The sequence below is a fragment of the Rattus norvegicus genome, chromosome 2 (assembly GCF_021556685.1).
Source record: "Rattus norvegicus strain SHRSP/BbbUtx chromosome 2, alternate assembly SHRSP_T2T, whole genome shotgun sequence".
Taxonomy (NCBI): Eukaryota; Metazoa; Chordata; class Mammalia; order Rodentia; family Muridae; genus Rattus; species Rattus norvegicus.
In genome coordinates this window covers 50,753,024-50,759,535 of record NC_141535.1, presented here as the reverse complement: position 1 = coordinate 50,759,535, position 6,512 = coordinate 50,753,024, and the positions used below count along the sequence as shown (strand labels likewise).

The 6,512-nt window shown below is 45.3% G+C and overlaps 1 long non-coding RNA gene across 1 annotated transcript; it reads right to left on the bottom strand.

The window, feature by feature from the left end:
• Positions 1–755: 755 nt before the first annotated feature.
• LOC148006650 (uncharacterized) lies at positions 756–4,609 on the bottom strand. Its single transcript, XR_015677875.1, has 3 exons — positions 4,443–4,609; positions 994–2,413; positions 756–918 (listed from the first exon to the last, which is right to left on the bottom strand). It is a non-coding gene; the product is annotated as an uncharacterized LOC148006650 (long non-coding RNA).
• Positions 4,610–6,512: the final 1,903 nt, after the last annotated feature.

The following is a 6,512-nucleotide window of genomic DNA, read 5'->3' as shown; positions in this document are numbered from 1 at the left end:
CAGACTGTGGCCCGGCAACTGATCTGGCCGGCGGCTCTGCCTCCTCCGTTTCAGCCGGGCCTATAGGTAAAAGATATGGGGGAGGAGGATCTTCAGAGAGAAGATCTATGAGAGGGGAGTTTGAGTCTGCCGGGAGGACAGGTTTCTTAGAAGGCTCTGATTTAATTAGAGTGGGGTAGAGAGAGGAAGACGTGGCCGGCGGACCGGGCGGGGCCGAGGGGACAGGCTGGGGGTTGAGGGGAGGCCAATTCGGGTCCACGAAGGGTTCCGCCCGGGGGGGGGGGTTTAAGGCGAGACTCTCCCAAGTGATAATATAAGGAACCTGGTCAGGATGTCCGTGGACGACCCGATCTTTAACCTGTAAAATAATGATCTTATTAAATGTGCCATTCACTGGCCATCCCGCTCCGAAGGTGGGCCACTCGGATGTGCAGAGAGTCTGCCATTTTCCTTTTTTAACCTTGACGGACTGGTTGTGTGCCCGGTCGTGGACGTCTTTCCAATGATCAAGAGTGAGACTTAGGGGCGTTGTTAGGGACTGTCCCATGTTAGTTCTAAGGAAGATTAGAACACAGAGAAAACAAACAACACCAACAGTCAAACAAACAACAGACAGGCGTGCTGCACGGCTTTGGTACCAAACTGAAAGCAAAAAGTCAGATGGAGGTGGCAAAGGTCCGGGGCCCTCTGAAAGCCAAAAATACAGACAGAGGTGCCGTTAGTCCGGATCTTTCTCCTCTAACCAGAGTCCCAGATTGGGCCCCGAAAAAGTCGGGCCCCTAACACTCTTGGAACGTCTTCCAGGGCTGCGGGGCGAGATGTCCGAGCTCGTCAGCTCCTTCTTCGTCCCGCCCAAATTCCAAACAACCTGGCTGAGCGCTCACAGAACAGACCTGGCTGAGCGCTCACAGAACAGACCTGGCTAAGCGCTCACAGAACAGACCTGGCTGAGCGCTCACAGAACAGACCTGGCTGAGCGCCCACAGAACAGACCTGGCTGAGCGCTCACAGAACAGACAGAATAAGGCAGAACGAGACAAAATCAGACAGACAGACAGACAGACGCCGGCCGGCTTACCTCCCAGTGGGTGGTCGGTGGTCCCTGGGTGGAGGATCTCCTTTCCCGGCCAACGCACCAAATGAAAAGCTCTCTGGGAGAACTTTCCCTCGGGATGGAGACCCTCCAACTTCAATGACCAGACCGAGACACCACAGGATGCAATCAGCAAGAGGATTTGATTTATTGTCGGGATACACAGGTACCTGTGGGCGCTTCAGTCACTCGGGGGACTGGCGCGCCCCACGGAACCAAGGATGGGCTTTTTATAGGATTTTGGGGAGCAGAAGCAAGCATACAGAAGCAGATGCATGGTTACAGGGATATAATTGGTGGATTCTAATATTTCCTAGCTACCTTCCTGAAACATAACGGCTGACTCGGCCCCCCAAGGGTTCAGCCCGGGGGCAAGTTTCCTAGCTACCTTCCTGAAACATAACAACTGACTCGGCCCCCCACCAGGGTGTGGGACCTCTCCCGGGGCTTTTCTTATTGTCAGGTGCTCAACCGCAGTTGTCCTGTTGCCAGGCCTTTAACCAAACATCTCCTGCTTGGCAGCCGCTGTGTACTCAGTGTTCTAACCTTTCCCTGAACCAGTTATCTTAAGTACAGCCTTGCAAAATGGCGTTACTGCTGCTAAGCTGGGGTCTTTCAACCAAATAAACACAAATGATGCACAAAAGTAATTTGAAAATGCTTGCTTCTTATTAAATTCATTTTACCAACTCCGGTTTTCGTTTTTGTTGAGAATTTCATACAAAATACCTTGACCATATCTTTCCTCTCTTTAACTCATCCAAGAACTTCCTTCCTTTCTATACACACCCAACTTCATGGACTTTCTCTCTTTTGAGTAAGACAAAAAGGGAAGCAAAGGAGACGAGAAGGCACTGAGTCCCATTTGTGTGAGCAACTATTTGCAAGCATTTAGCCCGCCTTGTGGTATAGTTGATATAGTTAGTGTCACTCCACTGGAGAAAATTGACTCCCCTCTAAGCAGCTACTAATTACAAGTAGTTTCTTGTCTAGGGCTAGAATTTTGTGCCCATTTCCCATACAAAGATTTTTGTCTTGCTTGAGCTCGTGCAGGTCTTGTCCATGTTGCTAGAGTCTCTGAGATTGATTATATGTACATCAGCCCCATCGTGTCTAGGAAAACACTGTTTCTTGACGTTTTCATCTCCCACAGAGCTCCCAGAGGCTGGATAGGACGGAACGTGAAAAATACTTCCAATTTGGGGCCGGGTGCTTCTGAGTCTCTCATTTTCTGTACATTGTCCAGTTGTGTGTCTCTATGCTGGCTGCCACTTACTGTGAGAAGAATCTTCTATGATGAGGGTTTTGTGATCCACTGACCTATGGGTATAACAGTTTGTCACTAGGAGTTGTCTTATTGCTATGTTTTTGCAGCAGAGTAATAGATGCTGTCGCTCCCCTAGAACCCAAGGCATTTCCAGTCTCAGGTTCTCAGCCCCATTGGCAGTACAAGATACAGCTTCCATCCTATTCAGAGGCCTTGTAGTCAATCAAAAGTTGTTGGTTATTTCCACGACCTCCGTGTCAGTATTGTACCCATGGGCATATGTTACAAGCAGGTCACTATTTTAGCTTATAGGATTTGTTACTGGGGGAAGAGCAATGCCTACTTCCCTCCTCAGGCAGCGTGTCTAGCAGCTTCTAGCACTCTGGAAGCTGGTCAGTGATGTTTCCAGTTTAGCACCAGTTTGATTTCTCCATGTTTGACGCCATAAGTATATGGTGTCTTTAACAGTAGGGTCATCAACAAATGTGGCAGTAGCCCATATTGTTTAGCAGGTCTAGGGGACCTGTTGGACAGTAATTCAAAGAAATGCAATCCATTCCCATTACTGGGGCTTTTATTATGTAGCATATGGTATCTAGTTGGGGTATTGTCTCCACTATTCTGTGGTGACTACATTTAAGTTCCTTTTATATATGTATATATTTTAGGAAGCTTCTACAGTAATAAGTTTTCATATGGCTTTTCAGAAGGCCTTTGTGGACCTGGAGAGACAGCTCAATAATTTTACCTTATATTTTAATTGGGCTATTATTTATGGTGGTTTGAATATACTTAGCCCATGGGAAGAGCTACTATTAAGAGGTGTGGCCTTGTTGGAGGAAAGTGTTTCACTGTGTAGGTGGACTTTGAGGGATCCTAGTGCTCAAGTTCTGCCCAGTGTGGAAAAGCCTTCTTGGCTGCCTTCAGGTCAAGATGTAGAACTCTGGGGCTGGAGAGATGGCTCATTGGTTAAGAGCACTGTCTGCTCTTCCAGAGGTCCTGAGTTCAATTCCCAGCAACCATATGGTGGCTCACAACCATCTGTAATGGGATCTGGTGCCCTCTTCTGACCTGCTGGTGTACATGCAGGCAGAACAATGTATACATAATAAATAAATAAATCTCTTAAAAAAAAAAAAAGATGTAGAACTCTCAGTTCCTTCTCCAGCACCATGTTTATCTGGACTCTGCCATGCTTCCTGTTATGATGATAGATAATGAACTAAACCTGTGAAACTGCAAGTCAGTCCCAATTAAATATTTTCTTTTATAAAAGCTATCTTGGTCATGGTATCTCTTCACATCAATAAAACCCAAACTAAGATTATTATTATTATTATTATTATTATTATTATTATTATTATTACTATTATTATATTTATTTATTTATTTATTTTGCTTTTTGTGACAGGAGTTATTTGTGTAGCTCTGGCTGTTCTAGAACTCTCTTTTTAGACCAAGCTGGTTTTGAATTCAGAGGTCCACCTGCCTCTGCCTCCTGAGTGCTGGGATTAAAGGCACGTGCCACCACTACCTGGCTAGGTTATTGTTTCTTGATGTTCAGTTTTTTTTAAATTTCTGTATACTCTAGATACTAACCCCATACCAAATGTATAATTAGCAACCTTTCCCCTATCCTGTCGACCACTGCCTTGCTCAGATGAGGGTCTTTTGCTGTGCAAGTGTGTACCTTTATGAGGTGTCATTTATTAATCATGGATTTTCATGTTTCTGTGTTCAGAGCCCTGCTCAGAACATCTGTCCTGTGCCAGGGAGTTCAAGTCTGCTAACACTCTCTTGGTTGCCGGCTTACTGGTAGCTAAGGAAGGACAAAAGGAAATGATACCCCAGGTGCTCTGCTTTTCTCTGTCTTCCTATCACCATTTTGTTGTAAGTAGTTGTCCACTGACAGTTAAAGGAAAGAAAAGCAGTAAGGAAGACTGTGACCAGTTCCTATGGTAATTTTTGTTTCAGGAAGGTCATTGCTCTCTTTCTACATTTAAAATAAGTTCATGTTCAAAACAGTGCAGCTCTAACGGCCGTCAGTGTCTTGTCTCCCAGAAATAGAAATGAGACACTCACCTGTTCTACATTTAGTCTCCTTGACTTCTTTCACCATATCTGTGGAAGCCCTGTGCTTAGGAGACATTGCAAATTCTCTCCTGCGAATGGGCTAATGAGAAGCATTGCTATGTGCTTGCACTGGAGGCATCTGCCTTTTTCACGTTTTATTTCCTGCTGAACTCAACCTGGAAAACATAAACTCAAAGATATGATTAACAATGTCCAGAACAGAATCCTAATGGTTATATCAGTGGTTATAGAGATCCAGAATTCTGACCCTCAGAAACCTGTAATGCTGGAAGAGGGTGGAAGTCTATCTTTAACTCTAGCTTTGGAATGTAGATACAAGGAGACTAGCCTTATCTGGGAGCTCTGGGTGTGTAGGTGAGCCTGCCTCAGGAAGAATAAAGTAAAGAACAATTGTGGGAGATTTCTAATATCAGCAGATATGAGCACATATACAATTACATACATATGTGTGCCAATACATGTGTGGACTCTTGTACACACCCGCCCCCACACACACGAGCATGTGCATGTGCATGCACACACACACACACACACACACACACACACACACACCACATATACATGAAAAAGAAAAAAGAAAAGAAATAATGTTGTGGTGATTTGAATATGCTTGGTCCAGGGAATGGCACTATTAGAAGGTGTGGCCTTGTTGGAAGAAGTGTGCCACTGTTGGGGTGGGCAATGAGACCCTCTTCTAGCCAAGTGGTAGACAGTTTTCTCCTAGCTTCCTTTGGATGAAGATGTAGAACTCTCAGTGCCATGTTTGCCTGGAAGCTGCCATCTTCCTGCCTTGATGATAATTGACTGAATCTGAACCTATAAGCCAGCCCCAATTAAATGTTGTCCATATAAGAGTTGTCTTGGTCATGGCGCCTGTTCATAGCAGTGAAATCTTAACTAAGACAAACATTAAGAAAGTCTCTGGGAGCTGGAAAGAACCCAGATGCCCTTGGACAGAGGAATGGATACAGAAAATGTGGGAAATCTACACAATGGAATATTACTCAGCTATCAAAAACAATGACTTTATGAAATTCATAGGCAAATGGAGGGAACTGGAAAATACCATCCTGAGTGAGGTAACCCAATCACAGAAAAACACACATGGTATGCACTCATTGATAAGTGGATATTAGCCCAAATGCTTGAATTACCCTAGATGCACAGAACACATGAAACTCAAGAAGGATGACCAAAATGCGAATGTTTCACTCCTTTAAAAGAGGAACAAGAATACCTTTGGCAGGGAATAGGGAGGCAAAGTTTAGAACAGAGACAGAAGGAACACCCATTCAGAGCCTGCCCCACATGTGGCCCATACATATACAGCCACCCAATTAGACAAGATGGATGAAGCAAAGAAGTGCAGGCCGACAGGAGCCGGATGTAGATCGCTCCTGAGAGACATAGCCAGAATACAGCAAATACATAGGCGAATGCCAGCAGCAAACCACTGAACTGAGAACAGGACCCCCGTTGAAGGAATTAATGAAAGGACTGGAAGAGCTTGAAGGGGCTTGAGACCCCATATGAACAACAATGCCAAGCAACCAGAGCTTCCAGGGACTAAGTCACTACCCAAAGTCTATACATGGAGTGACCCTGGGCTCCGACCTCATAGGTAGCAATGAATAGCCTAGTAAGAGCACCAGTAGAAGGGGAAGCCCTTGGTCCTGCCAAGACTGAACCCCCAGTGAACGTGATTGTTGGGGGGAGGGTGGTAATGGGGGGAGGATGGGGAGGGGAACACCCATATAGAAGGAAAGGGGGAGGGGTTAGGGGGATGTTGGCCTGGAAACCGGGAAAGGGAATAACAATTGAAATGTAAATAAGAAATACCCAAGTTAATAAATATGAAAAAAAAAAAGGATAAGGTGAAAAAAAAAGAAAAGAAAGTGTCTGGGAAGATGGCTCAGTGGGTAATGTTACCACTCAAGCATGAGGACTTGAGTTCTGAACCCCATTACATGTGTTCACATAGCCCAGGTTGGCCACCAACTTTGTATGTCTCCAAGGGTGACGTTGAACCCCGATCCCCCTGTCTGTATCTCCCAAGTA